The sequence below is a fragment of the Triticum aestivum genome, chromosome 7B, assembly GCF_018294505.1.
Source record: "Triticum aestivum cultivar Chinese Spring chromosome 7B, IWGSC CS RefSeq v2.1, whole genome shotgun sequence".
NCBI classification, from domain to species: domain Eukaryota; kingdom Viridiplantae; phylum Streptophyta; class Magnoliopsida; order Poales; family Poaceae; genus Triticum; species Triticum aestivum.
In genome coordinates, this window is record NC_057813.1 from 745,887,693 (window position 1) to 745,901,762 (window position 14,070).

The following is a 14,070-nucleotide window of genomic DNA, read 5'->3' on the forward strand; positions in this document are numbered from 1 at the left end:
AACATGAGCTGGTTCTGCTACAAACATGTGAACACGTTGTCCCGGACAAGCATGACCACGTGGTAGTCTTACAATAAAACACTACCGAGTTCTGGTTGGGAACCATCACCGTGGATAACGAAGTCCTTGCATAAGTCATATGATTAGCTCTTATGAAGGAACTTCTTCCCCTTGAACAAATCAATCAGTGGCTTGGTGTGCTCGGAACACATATGGAATGAAGGTTGCAAGTCTCCAAACCATAGAATACTTCGCACATATGCATGACTGACTTGGGATGATTCCAGAGGAAGCAAAACTAACTTTCTCAAATTCACGGCGGCAACTTTCACCAAATGCACGTGTATAAGAGGAAGTCACTCCTTTCATCTAACAAATACTTCATGAGCTAGCATGAAGAAAATGCTTCAAAAGTTTCCAACACTAACTTGTTGTCCAACAAGACCATGGAGGAGATAAGGATGTTGTCAATGGCTCAACAACAATTCATCTGGGTTTCCTTTTTAAAAGGAGTTCCATAGTTAAGTGAACAAGTGATAGCATTCGTCAGACCAAAGATGTAAGGGTGTATGCTCGAGGGATCAACCACGAGTAAGACAACATTACGAGCATCGTTGGTACTGATTTGATTTGACGATAGCCCACACTCAAATCAAAGGATTGATAAGACAATAGGTCCAGCAACTGATCACAAGGACCAATCGATGAAGATATCATCTTTCTTCAACACACACTACACGAGAATATCCCTTTGGAACGAACTAAGTCAGACAAGCTTTTATCTTCCAACTCTCCAAGTTGTTGTCTAGCTTAACCAACTAGCTCAGGGGTATCCAACACCGATTTTTGGAGAGAAGGTGGTTCACAAGAAACCAACTTGATCACGAACTCAACATAGCGGTCAGGTGACAACCCGGTAACACCTCCAAGAAGATATTTGGAAAGTCACGAACCACCGGTATGTTACTAAGCTCGAGAACAATCTTGCTTTTGAGGGCAAGACGATATGATCAAATGAGTGAGGACTTGACAAGATCCTAACTCATCAATCAAAGAGTGCACCAGGAAATAAGGACTAGGTAGCACGATCAATCTTAGAATGGTGATTCAATAACCAACATACTAAGAATAAAATTATTATCCTTTAACTACCAAGCAACGAGGTTGCTAGGAGTATTGATTTCACACATCACAATTCATTTGTCGGTATTCCGGTTGCATCAAAACGGAACCGAGGAATGAAAAAGGATGGCGAGAAGTATCACTATGTCAAGAATTCACAAAAGGTGGTGCAATTCTCATGAAATTCCTGTCATAAAGAAGGCAATACTTCAGGGTAGAGCATACCAGAAGCTGGATTGTAACTTGATCTGCGGAACACAACTACTTTGACCCAATCCTAGATATGGATGAGGTACTGGAGTTTGTTTCTCCAAGTCATTCAGGACAGAATGGCTTGACGTACCACAAAGGTAATAGGCATCGATAAACGAATGCATGCATACCCTTGGTATCAATTGATAGACGAGGGTCAGAATGCAACTAAAGAGAGCAACTCAAAGGAACATGCGATTTTCTGAGTTGTGGATGCATGGTTTAGCATGTCGAACGAATTCCACATATTTCTTCCGGATAACCCATGCAGAAAGGTAGAACTGGCAGAGTCACAATGTAGAATCGAGAACCCATCGAGAGCACTCTGATTGTGATCTTTCGATCAGCGAGGAACATCTGCCATAAGCGGTTCATAGTAGTTGGAAGAAAGGAATACCACGAACATCGAGGACTAATGCAAAGGTTACTAATAACCTAAAGGAACGAGCAAAACTATCAACATGAAGCAAGTAGGGTGAATCTCGGGTTCAGAACCCAGGAGTAGAATACCTACTACTAAATGGCATCACGGGATGCTTTCGATAATGACGGCCAGAATCATCACACTGGGAACACAAATCATGGCTAAATTACTAGATGATCCCCTAAGACACCTAGGGTCATAATAATACCTCCAACATATATGTCAAGGCAATAGAATACCTCTACTCAACAATTAGTGTGATTGAGCTGACATAAAGGAACATCGAAACCAGAGGGAAAGGATTTTGCAAATGCATCAGACTATTTAGAAACCTGGGATGACTCGGACAGCATAACGGCTGTAAATGCTCAGAAAAGATTTGAGACATTCACAAAAATGGTGGCATAACCACTCAAAGGCACAATATCAAGGTTTCGAGATCAACAATTTAACATACGGAAGTAATAGGAACTGAAATGAGGCTTAAGTCCAACAATTCTATAGGTCTACGGATTAGTAACACGTGATCCAAATAGAAAGAAGAGATAGCCTAGTTCTTAATCCCCGCAGGAAAGATAAGATGACTCAGATCAGAAGGGCATGAGGTATAAGGAGTAAAAAGAGCCTTACGTTCCATCCCACAATCAATTCCCTTATATAACTAAAGAATTTCTAGACTCAACTTCGACCAGTTTGGCTTGGTAATCCTACAGGCAGTCAAGCTCTGATACCAACGCTGTCAGGACCCCGACTCAATGCCACATCGATCTAGCATGTAACACCTCATATCACTTTGCGGCCTCACGCACGGTATTCCCACGGGTGTCGCCTTACCTTTGCCCGGGACCGTTTGCGCCTTTTGGCACACTTATATGACAGTGTCGCTAGCATCCATATGATAAGGAGCCCGGGCTGACATGGCTAGTCGTAAACCCAAAGCGGCACAGACTTACAGGGACAGGCATCCATGACCCAGCATCGAACGTGTCGGTCATCAGCGAGTGAATCCAGGCTGTAGCACTGGGCTAGCAGGACTCCGGTGAACCGGGCTGTAGCGGGCTAACAGGACTCCGGTATTCACCGCGTGACATTTCCCCGAAGGGACAGACACAGGAACGAAGAAGGACACATGCCGGCCAGCCTAAGTGTTCCGGAGCAGTAGCAAGCTACCATGGCTCGGTGGAAACACTAGGAGACATTTCCCGGTAGGAGAGGCTACTAAAGATAAACAACTAGATTGTCAGATCCCACACATACCAAGCATTTCAATAACATACACACAATATGCTCGATATGTGCAATACAACATGGCATCACAAAATGACTCTACGACTCAGTAGTTTATTCAATAGGCTCCGAGGAGCGAGATATTACAATCATGGGTCTCATGACCCAACAATCAGAGCATACAAGTCAAAGCACAAGCGGAAGCTATCATGTCTGAGTACAGACATCTATAAATGAAAAAGGCTGAGAAGCCTGACTATCTATCAGATCCTGCCGAGGGCACAAGATCGTAGCTGAGGTATCAAGCTAAACGTCAAAGTCCACGTGGAACTACTAGTGAGACTGAAGTCTCTCTGCAAAAACATAAAATAGGCAAACGTGAGTACAAATGTACCCAGCAAGACTTACATCAGATCTATCTACATATGCCTCATTATCAACAAAGGGGATGGTGGAGTTTAACTGCAGCAAGCCAGCTTTGACTCGGTGGCTATCCTGAACTACGACTGCAAGTAACTCTTTGAGGTGACGCACACGAGTCCACATATTCACCATATCAATACACCACTATGGATCCGCTCCCGTCTCCCTACGAGAACGCCATCCATAGCACTCACGCTTATCTTGCGTATTTTAGAGTATCCACTTTCACTTGTCTATGAACTGTACAAGGGGTCCACGTTTCCATATCCGAGGAATCCGGCTATTCGAATAGATGATGTTAACCCTGCAGGGGTGTACTTCTTCACACACGCTCTCGCCACTTACCGCCCTGTACATGTCATGTACCTCGGCAACCTTCAAGCGGAAGCCGGGCGAGGGAGTCGGCCACGACCTGACTAACCGAACAAGTCTCTAGTCCAGGTTTATCGCCTATTCGGGTTCCATCCGCAAGGAAATCCGGCCGGGGTGTCGCTCACGGCCCCAAACGATGTGAGCAGGGTTCCCAAGCCCACCAACCGGGTGCCACTTGGTACACCGGGCCACTGTGCCTAGTCTGTCCCAAGCCCACCTGTACCGGGTGCCACTTGGTAGACTACTAACACTACCTACAAACACCAGAAACTAGTTGCAACTCCTGGACAGAGATCAAGTTGATTAATAAGTCGAGAGGGCTTGGAGCGCCCGGAGCCCAATGTGTGGTAGTAACTGATCATGGATCACAAACACAGAACTCGGTTCCTGAGGACGGCTGCAATGAGACAACCCACCATGTACTCCTACATGGCCTCTCACCGCTACCTTTACCAAATCGTGTTCACACACTTAGCTCACACATAGTAGGACATGTTCACACGCCTCTGATTCATCCCCGATGAATCAGACCTGACTCAACTCTAAGCAATAGCAGGCATGACAACAAGCATGAATGAGTAGGCACATCAGGGCTCAAACAACTCCTACTCATGCTAGTGGGTTTCATCTATTTACTGTGGCAATGACAGGTCATGCAGAGGATAAAGGGGGTTCAACTACCGCAGCAAGTAACAGATGAATCGTTGTTGTCCTAATGCAGTAAAAGAGAGCAGGAGCGAGAGAGTGGGATTTTATCGGAATGAACAAGGGGGTTTTGCTTGCCTGGCACTTCTGAAGATAACATTGAGTCTTCATCAGTGTCAACGATCACATCCTCGGTATCACGTCTATCGAGAGGGGACAAATACCGGCAACACAGAAAGGAACACAATCAATGCAATGCACAATATGATGCATGATCATGACATGGCAAAATGAATGTGTTTTGAGCTAATGCAACTAGCAACAGATTAAATGAAGTTGGTTTGAATACAAGATTCAAATTCAAACTCCATATGTGATTATTCAAATGTCATTCACTTCATTTGCCCTAAACAGTAGTGATAAGTTGTTCTAACATGCATGAAAATGGTACAGATGGATTCCTTGAATTTTTCTGATAATTTTACATATATAAATTATTTAATTTGGAGTTACGGTTAATTTTCTATGATTTATTGAAGTTTTAGGCATTTTCTGGAATTTCAGAATTAAATTAAATCCAGAAATGATTTAATTGCGTCAGCCTGATGTCATGATGACGTCAGCAGGTCAACGTGGCACAGTCCGGTCAAATCTGACGTGTGGGACCCACACGTCAGTGACAGGGGGGTTAACAGGGGTTAATTTAATTTAATTAAAAGATGAGGGGGGTCGGGCCCACTGGTCAGCGACCCTGGGGGGTCAAACCCGGTCAACTCGCCGGCGTTTAGCCGCCGGCGAGGCCGAGCGCGGCGGAGGAAGTGCATTTGCACTTTACGGCCACCAAACGGGAGGCGGAGAGCATCTACGAGCTCCTGGGAACGAGCCGCAGCTCTTGGTGGTGATGGTTGAGCTCGGGGTGGCCGGAGACGTCGCCGGCGACGACTTTGGCGGTCGCCGGAGTTCGGGCGCCGATGAAAACGGCGCCACCGTGCACGGGAGGATCAACGGGTAGCAACAACGCGTTCTGCAGGCTCCCACAAAGCCAACGGGCATATGCACGGGGCCGATTGGCCACCGGAGCCTCGTCGGCGACGAGTTCGTGCGGCGGTGTGCTTCGGTCATCATGGGAAGTGGTGCTACAACGAGCGCTAGGCCGTGGGGTTAGGCGGAAACGACGGAGGAGCTCACTGGGAGGTCGAAGCGCAGCTAAGTGGGCCTGGGGACGACCTAGACGGCGCGAATCGAAGACGAGGTCACCGGCGGCCGAAGGTTGAAGAAGAGCTCGAAGTCGACGCTGCAGGGCTTCCGGCGGGGCGTGGTTCAGTGAGGGGGTCGAGGACGACGTCGCGGAGCTCGTGGCACAACCGAGGGGTGAGGGGGTGGCTGTGGCCGTGGTGGTTCTCATTGGCGGCGACGGCTGTGTTCGGGTTCGGGCGAGAGAGAAAGAGCAGAGGAGCGGGGCCTCGAGGAAGAGTGAGAGGGGTCCGAGGGGGTGGCGTGGCATCTCCGGGCGTCGAGGAGGGAGGCAGGGAGGCTGCCACGGCGAAGCAGGAGGTGGTCGGCGCTCTTCGGGCGCGCGCCACGCCTCGCCTCTGCCTACTGGCAGAGGAAGAAGAGGACAAGGGGGGGGGAGGAGGTGGGCTGGGCCAGCGGAAGGAGCTGGGCCGGCTACAGGTAAGTGGCCCAGGTGGGCTGCAGGTAATGTTTCCCTCCCTCTCTCTGTTTTTCCTATTTTACTTCTGTTTTCTATTTTTCTGACATTTGTTTGATTTAATAAATATATTAAATCATTTAATTTTATTATGCCAATTTTTGTAGGGGCTAATGGTATTATTCCAGAGCTCTTTTATAATTGGCATAATTTTTGGACCATATTTCATATATATAGAAATATCTTTCCAATGCAAATATTTATCGAATTAATCCAAATGGCCAAATTAAATGTCCATGAGCTCCTAAAAATATTGTTTTGATTTTTATCTCTGTCCAATATTTTCAGAGGGCAACATGAGCATTTTCTTGGACCCTTTTGGGGAATTTTTTTTATTTGGGTCATTTTCAACATGATTCTGAGGGTTCCACCAATCCTCATTTCAAATTTAAATGAAATTTAAACATGATGCACACATGAAGCTAGCCTAGAGCATTACCAGAAGCTAGGGATGTGACAATGATTAGCAATTTTTTTTAGCTAGGGCAAATTTTTATGAAAATGCCTAAACAGTAATTCCATTTAGCTTTAAATTAATAGAGGGTATGTAAATAATAGTAGCATTTAGATTTAAATTAATAGAGGCTATAAACAAAAAACACTTAGCTATAAAAAAAGTATTTGGACTATGGACCTGAATCTGTTCCAAATTTCATTCAAATGAAAATTGAATTCTTTGGACTATGGACCTGAATATTTTTGAAGAAATTGGGTGAAGGTACTAAGGTCTTGCTGTGGAAATTTTGGTGAGGTCAGAAGGGTTAGAGAAAATGGAGTTCCTAGACTTTTAGCTTTAGACAAAAAACAAAAGTACTTAGCTATAAATAAAAAACAGTAGCTATGGCATTTAGCTATAAACAAAAAGCAGAATTGTTTTTCTTTACAAAAACTTGGTTAAACTAATTGTTGCTATGTAAACAAAAAATAAGATTGTTGTTATATGATATATGTCATTGATATTCATTTGCATATTTCATTATTGTTCATTATATCTTTTTATCGAAGTGGCCATGTTATATGCAAATTTCTCAATAGTGTTTGTTCATGTTGTATCTTTTCATTGAAGTGGTTCCATTGTTCCCAAGTGGCTTTGTTGTTTCCAGAGAATGAAGCCGAGTGGCCTATGTTTTGCCGGAATGTTGATTCAGTTCCATTCCGGCAAATTTTAGGTTCTCGATTTGTCCATTTTTTAGCAAAGGTCATGCCGAAATTTTCCGTGAATTTCGGCATGACTTGTGCTACAAAGTAGGACATATCGAGTGCCCGGGATTTGCCACACCGGGAAGGAGTCAACGGTCCTGCAAAGCATAGGCCTTTTTTATGTTATTATTCATTTTATTAGGTCTAAAATTAATTTACTAGATTTAATCGTAGGAAACATGGCTACAACGATGAAGGACAGAGTTCTGGTGACTGCGACAACGTCTACCTGGCGGCGGAAGAATTTTTGAGGAAAGCCGATGATCAACAGTTGATGTTGGTGGGTCCAACTGTCACATCAGAGATTGATACCGACATCGAGACCAGCGCTGAGACTGAGACCGGCATCAACGTTGGCTCTGAGACTGAGACCGCCGCCGAGACTAGCGGAGCCGGTGTAGAACCGAAAGCAAAGAGGCAACGGCTTCCTAGCAAGCTCAGGACTACTAGACTGGTGGTCACGGAGGTGGACGATGGAAATTTTGAGCCAACCGTGCCCGAGGAAGCGCGCATGTGCTACGGCAATCAAATAGGCTGCATCATATGGACAACCGCCACCATCAACGATGAAAAACTAAAGAAGATAGATAATATGAGGCCCTCCCTCCTAAAGAAGCTGCACCGGATATTCTTGTTCCCGGGCCGAAAGGAAAAGGATTATGAAGATCCAGATAAGGACCTGTCAATGAAGAAGATAAACAAACACGCCATGACCAAGTTTAGCGACGCGTTGGCCGCCTGGAAAGAAAGGGTGAAATATCAGATGGTCACCAAAAAGGAACCCTACTCTGAGATTGTAAAGGATAATCCGACAATCACAGCAGAGCACTTTGAGATATTCAAGGCGGCTTGCGAGGCCGAAGCTGCCAAAAAAAGTCGAAGTACATGAAGGGGCTTCAACCGAGAAACATTGGGTCCCACCACCTCGAAAGTCATGGTTACGGCGGGAAGAGGTCCATATGGGCCAAGGAGGAGGCAGAAGTCGCGAGTCTAGGCATCCCAGACCCCTTGGCGGAGTTCACCGTCCCGCGGGAGCGTGACGTCCTCAGGGCCCGGCACCAATGGAACCCAGTGAAGAAGGTTTTCGAGATGAACGTGGTCACACCGGAGTCCATGAGACTGCTGGTAATTTTAGTTTCTGATCAATTCGACTACACGTTATTCATATTTATAAACGATCCTTGTGCCTTTTGCAGAGAGAGCAGCACAGGATTGTGGCCGAAAGCGACTCGTCGTCTGAGGCGTTGGTGAGACCCAAGTGGCGCACAACCGATGGGCTAGGTCGGTCGCACGACATAGATGAGGTGGATCGCGGTGGTGGGCGGGTGATAAATCCGATCGCGCGGAGGCCGGGGATGCCGCTAGGTGGAGGCGGGGTGGCAGCAGAGTCCGAGATGAAGCCAGCGACGACGATCGGCATGGGACGATGTGCAATCGAACGCAGTCGACCAAAGCAGCCGGCGAGTGACGGGGTTGGCCCGAGGCAGCTGGCGAGCACGACCTAGTCGGCAGCCGGCGATGAGGCCGGTGTGGCAGACGGCAGGACGACTGTACCGATGCGGCGGATGCATGATGGTGGTGCAGGAGTACCGGTTGGAGTAGGGCGGCGAAGGCCGGCGCATGGCGATGAGCGGGCCGACGCACGGACGGCGGCATGCCGTGACGGGGTAGAAGCGTGCGGGGTCGACGATGACGGCAGGCGATGCAAACCGATCTTAGATCAGAAAACAAAAAAAAATGCCGATCAAGATGACCGGCGGGAGAGAGAAAAACCCGGAGTAAGGGCTCAGAAAAAAGACTCTCTAAGGCAGGCGGTCAACATGAACGGCGGACGAACCCTAGGTATGGACAGCGCGGCCCCCGGCGGCGATCATGGAGGCCGACCGCCCCTGGGCGGCGCGGGGCAGAATCGGTGGGCGGCGGTTAGGGTTGGATCGGTTAGGCTGATAGCATGTTAGAAGGGATAGAGAGGGATTGGCGAAATATGATGAATGTATTACCGAGCCTCGAGGGCGAGTATATATTGAATACAAGTCTTGAAAGGCAAGACGCTTTTTCTAAAGATAAGGTAGAAGACGGATTACAAATTGTAGACTACGAAATACATGCATATAGCTAGGGCGGTGAAAATGAGGAGTTCCTCATTTCACACCCACACCAAAGAAAAAGTGGACACGGCTATCAGCCAACTCCGGGATATCACCATTTTCCAGCTTCAAGTCCATTGTCTCAATGACATGCATCCGGTGGTCTTTCGTGTAGCCTTGCATTGCTCCTTTTCGTAGCTCTTTGTCAAAATCGGAGCTTCTTTATCTTTATTGTGGATGGTTGAATTTTGGCATGGATCTTCATGTGGCTCCACATGACCTCTATGGTGGAAGTAGGATCGATGATTATTTGAGGCGAATTTAAAGTCCCTTTAGAAGGGATGGTGATGACGCCTGCTTGAGGAGAAGTGACGTTGATGAAGTCAATGTGCCATCTCCACAAGGCTCTTTTCTTAGAGATGTGTATGGGGTGTTCTGTATGTGTCGTTTAGCAGACTTTGATGATTTTTGCTGGTTTTTCGCTAAATAACCAAGCAACTCTCTTTTGCTTAATTGATGGATGAGGTACAGGTAAATCTTTTACCTCTGTTTTAAAGAGAGAGAGAAACATTGGCAGCGGTGGGAACACAAACGGCTACCACATTCATTCACAATTTCACATGCCATGGAAAGCCTGATTGGTTAGTGCTTCAGGCTTCGTAGCTGGACGAAGAATATGTGGTTGTGCATGGGTGGGTGGGTCGACCTCAGGCTGGCCATAGTGGAAGTAACATAACCGATAACATGTACTTGGGACTAGCAAACATGCTTATGTGGCACATAATTAAATAAGAGAGAGAGGGTTAGAGTAACATAGGTAGATATCCTATCATGTTAAAAGTTATATTACTTTGTGTAATGCATAGCAATAAATATGATTATCTATGATACTACTTTATAATACTATGCACTATGAAGATAGTATCATACATTAGTATCACATGCATGATACTAGTATATGATACTCCCGCTATGAGTAGCCTCATGCATTGCGTGTGAATGCAGTTGGCGCCTGCCATCGATTGCGTTAATGCGGGACGCTCAAGGACATGTCCACCGCCGCTGTTCACGGTACAACGTGATACACAAGGGCTATGAAGAAAGTGGCCTCCTTATCCTCGGTGCTTATGCATTCATGGGGCGAGGATGTAAAGCAATTATTTCTTAAATATGATTTCTTTTGAAACAAACATTGCTTGTGTTTTACCTACTTACATAGTTTTGTGATGGAATGACATTCGTGTCCGTCTAGAAAAATATAGTGCTCCAAAGTGCTTTAAAATATAACCTTTGTGGAATATCGATTTTGTTTTCTGCCCAGAACATTGAGAATAATTTTTCATCACGAAATTTTACACATTGGTGAAACATTGACCAATCTTTGTTACGTAAAAAATTCAAAGTTTGCATGCTTAGTTTTCTTAATTTACTGTTCATCCGGGTGCACCGGGTGGCTGTGCACCCGGTAGGAAACCTTCGTGTCAAGGCAGTGACTCGTTTTCACGAAATAAAATACCTTGATCGGAATTTTCAGTTATTTTCATGGAAACTGAAGCATGTTGATTGGGAATTCCAATTATTTTAGATTAAGTATGAAAGGGATTGTAGCCTGTTATTTTTCATAAAAACTAGTATATGACAAGGGGCTTATAGCCTGTTATTTTTCATAAAAACTACTCCTGTTAGTCTATGTAAAGGAGAGAGATACCAATAAATGAGGGGAGTAAGAGCCCAGCTCTACAACACATCTAGACAAAATGTAATAAATATGAAGAACCAGAAACAAAGAGAAGACATGACGATACTCGTATAGCCATCAGTTGACGATACTATTGTCACTGTTCATATGTATTCACATTACTGTGGCAAATACGAGCAACTTATTTTCATGGGAAAAAAAGAATGCCCATTTAAGATCTCCATGCGTCTTATGTGTTCACATTACTAGGGAACGTACCATCCACGAGGGCGGCATTTCTTAAAGCACCTCCATTGAGATTTGAAGTCGTCTTATGCGTTCACATTACTAGGGGACGTACGGTGGTAATACAGTCTACTAAGAGCATCTCTAACAGGCCCCTTAAAACGCAGTTTACAGTTTTAGGTGAAAAAAAGATCGGAATAGAACCCATAAACGACACTGACCTGTAATTTTTTTAAGAGGCACGGAAAACATCCAGGTCAAACCGGTAAAAATAAGGATTTTGGAGACAACCCGAGGACGACCTGTATACACCTCCAACTGCCATCGAAACCTCCTTGAATCGCTCCCGTTTGCCCGTCCCCGGCCGCCGCGCTCGTCCCGACCACCACGCGCGCTGGCCGCCCCGCCCATCCCGCCGTCGGCCGCCATGCCGAACCGTGAAAGCTAGCTAGCTAGCCGGCCGTCCGCTCGAATTGCTAGCTAGCTAGTTAGCTGAAAGCTCGCCGTCCGCTCGATTCATCGCGCTTGGTGGCGAGTACGAGGAGACGGTTGCGGAGGCAGGATGTGCACATGTCGAGGGGGCGGAGGTCGAGATGGGAAGCGCGTGAGGAAGAAGATGGTATATTTAGAGAATATTTTTTTATGGGTTGATTATATATGCTCTGTTCGGCCGCCGCTCGTAAAATCGATCCTTATAATTAATGCATTTTTCTCGGCTCATAAAACACTTATATGGGTTGCAGTTTTACGGGGTCTGCTAGAGATGCTCTAAGCCTTGGCATCAACGAGAGATAACAATATGATATTTTTTACGATGGATTGTCTCCTATTTTATCGTGCGCGATCAATAACCAATTGAATTCTAATTTTAACATCCTACTTTGATATTTTTGACATTAACTATTGAATTTAACAATTTTGCATCTTGATTACCTCATTTAACAAGAAATCCGGATGTATACCCCTTTTAAAGTTTTTTAGGTTGTGGATAGTCCCTCTAGCCGTTTTTTGCCAAAAAAACATTGCTGAAGTTATGTCTAGTACTTCCGCCGTCCTAAAATAAGTGACTCAACTTTGTACTAGATTTAAAACAAAGTTAGTATAAAGTTGAATCACTTATTTTGGGATGAAGGGAGAATGACACAACACCTGAAAGCAAATGCGTCAAAGAAGAATGAGGTTGACGCAATTAACAAGGAGATGTCTGACATGAAGAAGGAACACGTGCAGGTGAATCGTTCGTACATGTGTCTACCATGGCAGGAAAAAACTATGTCTAGCTAAGCCTGTCTACTTGCTCTGGCCTCTCGCGTCGCCCCCCCTCAGCGGGCAACACGGGGGAATACAACCTCCACCACCGTCGACCCTCCTCGTGCCCGTCCTCCCCTCCGCCGCCGCAGGTGGTCGGCGCCGGGCTAAGCCCGTGCTTGCGACCCGGTGGCGGAGGGCTTCCCCCCTCTTCCCAGATCCATGGGTGGTGCGGGCGCCCAGATCCACAAAGGTGCGGCCCCCACTTGCCCATGGCGGCGGGGCGTCCCAGCGGCCGCGTCAGTGGTTGTGCCTGTGGAATCGGCTAGATGCACAGGGGGCGACGGTGGCCACGGCGGCGACCCCATGGCTAGGTGGCGACACGCCTGTTGGTACGACCGGATCCGCCGGATCTGGTGACTACCGGATGGCATGGGGGTGCGGCGGCCCCACATGGCCTTCGATCTGGATGCGGTGCTGCCGACGGCTCTTCGCTGGCCTGCCGGAGCTCCAGGGGTTTCATCGTCTCCAACTCGATCTGCTCCGGTACGTGCTAGCTTCGGTCCTGGGAGACTGGTTGTCATCTCCAGGTGCTGGCTGGATCCTTCTGGTCTAGTCTGGATCCTTCTGGTCTAGTCTCCGATGGAGAAGGCAGCGGTCCGTGCACAAGAAGCTGGATGGAGTTCTTCGAACAGATCTAGGTGAAAACCTTCACTTGGCTACATGCCAAAGCCGGCGATGGCGGCGCACTGCGGTGTCATTCCCTTCTTGAAGGCATCGTCGTGGAGAAGTTCTAGACCACTATCCGCTACCTCCAGGGGAAACCTTAGATCGATAGATCAGAAGACGGTGGTGCGTTTGTGTCGTTTCCCCCTTGGGGCATCATTCTTGGAGGTGTACACGGGCTCGAGGGACCAGTGGACGACGTCTTTGGTGGAGCAGTGCTTCATCATACACACTGATGGTGTCGGATCTCGATGGCATGGCGTCCTAGAGATTAGGCGTATGATGTGTGATGATGGACTCGCATAGGAGGGTGACACTGTCTGGCGTCATGGGGGCGTCTACAGCAGCTAGACCGGGCAAGGTTGATGCATCAGTACAACTCGGAAGATGGATTGGTGGCAGGTGGCGGCGACGACCTGTGAGTGTGCGCCGGACCGGTCTATGCCCCTTAACCGGATGGTGTCCGGGTTGGGGCCTCAGGTCTTAGATGTTAGGTTTGGCTGCGATGTCTGTTTGGTATTAGGCCCATACTATCAGCATCCCTTCATCACCTGGATGGGAGTAGCGATAGATGTTGCCTAGACGGTGGCTTCAGTCTTACTGATGTATTACTTTGTAAGGTCTTCTGTGAATAATAAATAAAGTAGCTGCACGCATCGTCCAGATGCGAGGCCAGGGGTCTTCCTCCTTTTCAAACAAAAAAAAAGTC